At 29.2% G+C, this 8999-nt stretch overlaps 1 non-coding gene and 1 pseudogene across 1 annotated transcript; both read left to right on the top strand.

The window, feature by feature from the left end:
* Positions 1-253: 253 nt before the first annotated feature.
* Positions 254-337, top strand: TRNAL-UAA (transfer RNA leucine (anticodon UAA)). The gene has a single exon. It is a non-coding gene; the product is annotated as a tRNA-Leu (tRNA).
* Positions 338-4764: 4427 nt separating this feature from the next.
* Positions 4765-6265, top strand: LOC145982185 (NADH-ubiquinone oxidoreductase chain 5 pseudogene; annotated as a pseudogene).
* Positions 6266-8999: the final 2734 nt, after the last annotated feature.

Here is an 8999-nt window from a genome sequence, read left to right as displayed (position 1 = left end):
CCATGCATAGTTTCAACTCCCCAAATTTCATGAAAATCGGAGATGGTCAGGTCAAAGGCTGTGTTGATTTCGCATGGAATGACTCATGTGCGAGTAGTATGTGATTTTATATCTTTTCTTATCTGAGCTAAAAAAAATAAAAGGGAAGCATAGAAAATGCTCTAGAAACAAGAATATATGCTATGCGACCTTTACATTTTGGAAGGAGAAACAAGTCACATTTGTACAAGTTAGAAAGCTAATTTGCTTAGTTGTCAGGTTGGCCGAGCGGTCTAAGGCGCCAGACTTAAGTTCTGGTTCCCGAGAGGGAGCGTGGGTTCGAACCCCACACCTGACAGGATAGTTTTAGTTTCTTCCTCTTCATTTTATTTTGGCTTAAAATTTAGATGCGAAGTATCTGTTGTTGGCAACAGTGGCTGGTAATTGTGGTATTTGTGAAATAGCACTATATAACAATAAGTAAAGATTATGAATTATTGAGGCGGACCTGATTGAATCTGGATTGGATTGATTTTGCCCAACAAACTTGTGTTTCTGCGTTATGGAAACCCAATTATGACGTTCGATATATGTAGATATAGATATACATCAGTGTCGTGAAAAAGGGAGGTTTGTGGGGGTCATAACTTATCTCCTTTGCACTGTGCGAATTAAACGTTTTGCTTTGGGGAGATGTCTACTCCAAGGCCGCCAGCAGGACTTTTTCTCAGGTAGGAGGGGGGGGGAGGCATAGTGAGATTTCATATCCTGCTCATCAGTCATAGAAACGTGTATGGTAGTTGTTTTTGCTATTATTGTTATTACAATATTATTATTGCTGAATTATTGTTTTGGTTATTATTATTATTAATACTTTACAAATTATAACTTCAAATTGAATTTAAAATAGTTTGGCGCTGTATACAAGTTGAGACTCCAGTCTGTTATCTACGTGATAGAAACTGAATTTCCCTTATTTCCATTCCATAAACATCTATCACTTTGTTGATGTTTTTGTACTTTTTCACAAAAGATAGATGTCAATCAGATATCACTTAATCTACTGTCCTTCATGGTATTTATCACTGATCCATGTTTTTACATCCCAAAGGGTAGTGTAAAAAAAAGTGATAATTGAAAATGACGAGGTGTAAATTATTGAGGTCAGATGCTGACTTTTCGTAATCCCGAACAGCTGAGAAATTCCAAAGGATCTTATTTGAAAGAGGCTAATTTTTTAATATTTTCTGCCCTATAAATGTGTCAAATTTCTTGAAATTAAGTTTTTATTCCAGATAATCAAAGACAATTTCTTGAAGAGGAAATACTGTGAACAATTAGAGATTTAAACAAAAAAATTCGAAAATTCACCACTCCGAAAATGTTTCGACCTTATCGGGAAATGGAGAATTTTTTTCAGTCTCAAACGTCAGAATTATGAAAATTTCCTTTCAAATCCCATCCCGGTCAAAGTTTTTCCATCCTGCACACCCCTAGATACTGCAGTCAACACGATTTTAATGTATCTAGTGAAAAACGTTCTTTCGTTATTTTGTTGCACATAGCAAGCAGTTAATTGCTGTAACTGACATCCTGTAAATCGCAGAAAACAATATTATTTGGAGTAAACTTTTGCTACAATTTCCCCATTGGAATTACATAAACGTTTTCCACATATCTCGTGGGGAGGGGGGCAAGTGCCCCTCCCACCTGCTGGCACCGTTGGCCCACTCAATGGCATATTTGTGATTTCATTTTTGGAAGTAAGATTTTTGGGTTTGCAAATTTGTATGTACATATGCTACCAGTCAGGAAACTAAACTATTGCTTTGCGGTTCTAAGTATTTTAGAAAATTGGTTCTAACCTAGATCATTAAATCTTACTTAATAGTTAATTATGTCTTACTTTAGTTAGGGTAAAGGGACCTAATTTGGTGATAAATTTACTTTTTGATAATTAGCCGGCCTCTGAATCATAAGTGTTGGTTCATTGAACTAATATAGTCCCTAAATATGGGATTGCTGAGAGCAAGTTAGTGATTACTGTGGCACCTCAGAATGATATTTGACCTCATGGTAGTACATATCCAACAAATGCTGTTGCTATTGTTGTTAATATAATTATAACTCCAATAGATCATGTGTGAATATACAAATAGGATCCATAATATATTCCTCGGCCAACATGCATATATATAGAAATAAAGAATATGGAGGCTCCATTAGCATGAATGGTTCGTAGTATTCATCCATAGTTTACATCTCGGCAGATGTGTATTACTCTAGAAAAGGCTAAATCTCTTCTTGAAATATAATGTATTGCCAAAAAGAGACCTGTTAAGATTTGAATTGAAAGACATAAGTGAACCAAAATTTCATCAGTAGGAAATATTTAGTGGAGCTGGTAAGTCTACTAATGCATTATTTGCTAGTTTAAGTAGGGGGGTGATACATTCGTGCTGGTTTTGTCATTTGCAATTATTTAATTATTTTTAGAGGTCCATGTGAAAGTCTAGTAATTTTTACAATTGCAATTAATGTAATAAATAGATAGACTACTGTTATAGTAGTTATTATTATAATGGATTCATTATATAATTTTATTCCTGGCAGGGGGGTTGTACTTCTTCAGGTTGTATATGTATCTATATTTTGTAGTGTTGAGGGGGTTATTAATTGGTCTATTATTATTAATATGAGTAAACATAATAATATTAGTGTTACACCTATAATTATTATTTTTATTCTTATTTTAAATATTTCATTTGGTGTAAGTCTTGTAGTATAAATAAATAGAACCAATATTCCTCCTAAAAATACTAGGAATAATACATAGGAAAGTCATGTGGATTTTAGAAATGTTGATATTGTTAGGCATGCAGTAATAGTTTGTATAATTAGTATAATCCCTATAGATAGTGGATGTTTTATTTGTAATATTATTAGTGCTATTAATAGCATAATAATGATTAGTATTAATTGGATTTTGATATCAAGGAGTAGTTTAAGAGCTTTTGATAATATAATTATATCCTCCTTGATGTTTTTAGAATTATTAATTCATTTATGATTTACAAGACCATTGTTTTTATTAAACTATAAAAACTTATGTTAAGAGTATTATTTATATTAATTATTTTATTTATTAGACTTTCATGTTTTATTTCTCAACTTAGGCATTTATTAGTAACTCTATTAAGACTTGAATTTATTGTGTTATCCTTATATTTATATATAACTTAGTATTTTATTAATAATCAAGAAGAATCTTATTTTTGTCTATTATTTATTTCATTTTGTGTATGTGAGGGGGCTCTTGGCTTGTCTGTTATAGTATCAGTTACACGTACTTATGGTAATGATTATTTTAATTCTTTTGTATTACTAAAATGTTAAAATATATTTTTTATTTTATTTTTTTAATCCTTTTAAGATTTAATAGTTCTTTATGAATGGTGGTTCAAGTTTCTATTATTTTTGGTTGTTTTTTGTTTTTATTAATAGTGTGGTTTGGTATAGGGGTATGGGGCTGGTTATTTTATTGGGCTGGATGTAATATCTTATTCTTTAATTTTACTTAGTATTTGAATTATTTTTTAATAATAGTGGCTAGAAATGGTATTATATCTATTTATTTTTATCCTTGTAGATTCATATTTTTGTTAATCGTTTTATTATTATTGTTAATATTAACTTTTATAAGAATATATTTTTTTTTGAAGGATCATTGGTCCCTACCTTATTTTTAATTTTAGGATGATGGTATCAACCAGAGCGAGTACAAGCAGGGGTATATTTACTTTCTTATACATTACTTTCTTCTTTACCCCTTTTGGTTGGTATTTTTATACTAAATTATAAGGTAGGGGGCTTATATATGCATATGTTTAGATATATTAATATTAATATAAATTATTTTATTTGATATATTAGAATGGTGTTTGCTTTTTTAGTAAAAATACCTATATTTTTGGTTCATTTGTGATTACTTAGGGCTCACGTCGAGGCTCCAGTTAGTGGTTCTATAATTTTGGCTGGAGTTTTACTAAAGCTTGGTGGATACAGTATTTTGCGAATTATTTCTTGTATTGAGAGATTAGCCATTAAATATAATATTTTTTTTGATTTGGTATTAGAATTGTTGGTATTTGAATGATTAGTCTTGTTTGTATACGTCAAATTGATTTAAAGGCCTTGGTTGCATATTCATCTGTAGCACACATAGGTCTTGTTTTAATAGGAATTATAACTATATGGGCGTGGGGTATAAATGGTGGCCTTACTTTAATAGTAGCACATGGTCTTTGTTCTTCTGGAATATTTTGTTTAGTAAATATTACTTATGAGCGATTAGGTAGTCGTAGTATATTAATTAATAGGAGAATAATTAATTATATTCCTAGATTATCTTTATGGTGATTTATATTAAGAATTACTAATATGGCCGCTCCACCCTCTATTAATTTGTTGGGGGAGATTAGTTTATTAAATAGAATTATTGGGTGATCATACTTTAGTTTTATAGGGGTTGCATTGCTCTCTTTTTTAAGTGCTGGGTATACCTTATATTTATATTCCTATACTCAGCATGGAATATACTATTCTGGTATTTTCTTGTTGAAGAAGTAATATTCGTGAATATTTATTATTATTTTGTCATTTATTTCCATTGAATTTTCTAATAATTTTTTGTTCTCCAATATTTCATTGAATTTAAATTATTTAAGTAGTTTAAGTAGAATAGTAAGTTGTGGACTTAGTGGTAACTAAGAAGTTCTTAAATCAATGGTTTTTAATTTTTTTATTACAAGCATAGTGTCAATTATTTTATTAATTAGTAGAGTGATTTTATTGTTATTAGGAATAATATTTTTAATTAAGGATGTTACAATTTTTATTGAGTGAAGTATTGTTAATTTGAATAGATCTAATATTATTATAACAATATTGTTTGATTGAATATCTTTAATTTTTATAGGATTAGTTATATATATTTCTTCTATGGTTATTAATTATAGAGGCTCTTATATAGAGGGGGATTATAATATAAATCGATTTATTATTTTAGTTTTATTATTTGTTGGATCTATGGTGTTTTTAATTATTTCTCCTAATATTATTAGAATTATTTTAGGATGGGATGGCTTAGGATTAGTTTCTTACTGTCTAGTAATTTATTATCAGAATGTTCGTTCCTATTCTGCTGGAATATTAACTGCTCTATCCAACCGAATTGGGGATGTATTTATTTTATTATCTATTGCTTGAATATTAAACTATGGTAGCTGGAATTATATTTATTATTTATGATTAATTTCTGATTTTGATATAATATTAATTACTAGATTTATTATTATTGCTGGAATAACAAAGAGTGCACAAATCCCATTTTCTGCATGATTACCGGCAGCTATGGCTGCACCAACCCCAGTTTCTGCATTGGTTCACTCTTCTACTTTGGTTACTGCTGGGGTTTATTTATTAATTCGTTTTGGGGATATATTAATATATACTGTTCTTGGTAGGGTACTCTTATTATTATCTGGGTTAACCATATTTATAGCTGGGGTTGGTGCTAATTTTGAGTATGATTTGAGGAAAATTATTGTTTTGTCTACATTAAGACAGCTCGGGTTAATAATGTTAACATTATCTATGGGATTAAAGGAGTTATCATTTTTTTCATTTATTGACGCACGCTATATTTAAGTCTATATTATTTTTATGTGCTGGTGTGGTTATTCATGTTATAGGAGATGTTGAGGATATCCGCTGTATGGGGGGCTTAATAAATAAGATGCCAATAACTATTTCTTGTATAATAATTTCTAGTCTTGCCCTATGTGGAATACCATTTTTGGCTGGATTTTTTTCTAAGGATTTAATTTTGGAAATATTAAGTATATCTTCTTTTAATTTAGTAATATTTGTTTTAATATGAATTTCTACGGGCATAACTATAGCTTATAGTTTTCGGTTGAATTATTATTTAGTTGGTAAGTCTTATAGAGGTGTTTCATTTCAATTTTTTTCTGATGATGGAGGCTGGGGTATATTTAAGGGTATATTAGGCTTATTATTACTATCCATTGTAGGTGGTTCTGGCTTAATATGATTAGTTTTTCCTTCTGTTTTTGTTATTATTATTCCACTTAATCTGAAGATAGGAGCAATCATTTGTATTTTATTAGGTGGATGAATTGGATATAATATTACGTCTTTCTTATTCGAAATTAATCCATTTTTTGATAATAAAATAATATATTATTTATTAGGAGGAATATGATTTTTACCCTACTTATCTTCGGGTGGATTAATTGGTAGTTCATTTGCTACGGGGGGCTTATATATTAAGATTATTGACTGCGGATGAAGTGAGTTTACAGGTGGACAGGGGGTGTATAAGTACATAAGGAGTGGTTTTTTAAACATTCAACTAATACATTCTAATTATTTTAACATTTATTTTATATTTTCATTTTTAATAGTAATTTTATTAATAATTTATGTGTGTTTATATAGCTTATAATAAAGCATAATATTGAAGTTATTAGGAAGAATAGAATAGTTCTGTAAACATTTATTGGACTTATTTAGAGTCCAGCTTTATCATGAAAAGATAATGTAATTTTATACTAAAGAAATAGTGTATAGAGTATTAATGGAATTTCACCACTAAAGATGGAAGTTAGCAGCCTCCCCTTAATATTATACCCCTTAACCGAGGGAGTAACCCTAATTTTATTATTAACATTAATATGCCGCCTTCCTTTGGCTTCAGTTAAGTAAACAAGGGTAATATATACCAACTTATTCAGGTCGAAGCTGATTGCTTTTGCTTCTTGCTCAATAAAATAAATTGAATTATTCAATACTTTTTGAATGCAACTCAAATGTTATTATTAACTATTACTCCAGCATGCTCATTCTAGTGATCCTTGGGTTCATTCATGATATAGAATTAAAAGTAAGATTAATAGAAATAAGAATCTAACGCATAATCAATATATTAGTTTTGAATTAGTAATAATAACTGTTATTGGTAGTAGTAATACAATTTCTACATCAAAAATGAGAAAAATTACTGCAATTAGGAAGAATTTTATAGAAAATGGAATTCGTGCTGAGGATTTTGGGTCAAACCCACACTCAAATGGTGATATTTTTTCTCGGTCTGTAATTGTTTTTTTTTATAGTAGTGTGGATAATATTATTACAATTGAGGTGATCATTATAATAATTAATGAGGTACTTATAATTATATTAATTATTTACTTTATTTTATTATAATCTTTTTAATTGGAAGTAAAGTGTACTTTAAATATACTAAGTAAATATTATCTACCTCATCAATAAATTGAAATATAAAGGAATAATCATACTACGTCTACGAAGTGTCAGTATCATGCTGCTGCTTCAAACCCAAAGGGATGTATTGGTGAAAAGTGGCATAAGATATGTCGAGCTAAACATACTCCTAGGAATGTTGATCCAATAATAACATGTAATCCATGAAATCCTGTTGCCATAAAGAATGTGGATCCATATACTGCATCAGCAATAGTAAATGGGGATTCATAATATTCATATGCCTGAAGAATTGTAAAATATACTCCTAATATTAATGTTAATATAAGTGCTTGCGTTGTATGCCTGTGATTTTTTTCTAATAATCCATGGTGAGCTCATGTTACTGTTACTCCTGAGGCTAGCAGAATTGCTGTATTTAATAAAGGTACTTGTATTGGATTAAATGGAATAATTCCCTTTGGTGGTCTTAATATTCCTAGTTCAATTGTTGGGGATAAACTTCTATGGAAAAATGCTCAAAAGAATGATACGAAAAATAATACTTCTGAAATAATAAATAGAATTATACCCCATCGTACTCCTATTATAACTTGATTTGTATGTAATCCTTGATATGTTAATTCTCGTGAAATGTCTCGTTATCATTGAATTATTGTAAGGAGTATAGTTGTTACTCCTATTAATAATAGTATTATATTTTGTTGGTGAAATCATCTAATTATACTTGTTGTTAATATTATTGCTCTAACGGCTCCTGTTGCTGGTCATGGGCTCTGATCTACTAGGTGATATGGGTGGTTTTGGTTTGTTGACATTAGTTACTTTGATTCTCTGGAATAAATAGCAATTAATAATGCAAATACATAAGATTGGATAAATGATACGGCTGTTTCTATAATGATTAATATAATTTGTGCTAAAATTAATATTGAAAGTCCAATAATTTCTAATATTGTTCCTGTCTTTCCAATTATTGATATTATTAGGTGTCCAACTATTATGTTTGCTGCTAATCGCACTGATAAAGTTATTGGACGAATTAAATTTCTAATTATTTCAATACCTACTATAATTGGTATTAATAGTGCTGGTACACCTTCCGGCACGAGGTGTGCTAATATATGTTTTGTATTGTTAATTCACCCAAATAGTATAAATGATAATCATATTGTTAGGGCCAAGGTTAGGGTAAAAACTAAGTGACTTGATCTAGTAAATACATAGCGGAGTAATCCTATTGAATTATTGAATAAAATTAAATATTAGAGTTCTTCCTTGTTGATTAATTATTCCTAAAAATGTTTTGAATTCTTCATGTAATTTTACTATTATTATGTTATATAATATAGAGGTCCGTGATTGTATTAATCAAAATGGAGTTGGAATTATTAATAATCCCAAGAATGTTCTTATTCAATTTAGTGATATATTTATAATTGATGACGTTGGGTCGAATGACGAGAATAGTCTTGTTATCATTTACAGTATTTCATTTTTGGTTTATTTTCTACTTTATAATTGTTATTATTTAATAATTTATTATAATTATAGTAGTTAATAATTATAAATAGAAAATAAATTAATATAAATGTTGTAAATAGAATAATTCAGTTTAATGGATATATTTGTGGGATAAAAAAGTATCCATAAAGATAATTTAGGTTTGACACTCCTATGTTATGTATTAACTAACTCTTTTCATTAGAAGT

Source organism: Lepisma saccharinum, chromosome 2 (genome assembly GCF_977018435.1).
Source record: "Lepisma saccharinum chromosome 2, izLepSacc3.1, whole genome shotgun sequence".
NCBI lineage: Eukaryota > Metazoa > Arthropoda > Insecta > Zygentoma > Lepismatidae > Lepisma > Lepisma saccharinum.
Note: the sequence above shows the minus strand (reverse complement) of the source record. Positions and strands in the feature narration are given on the sequence as shown.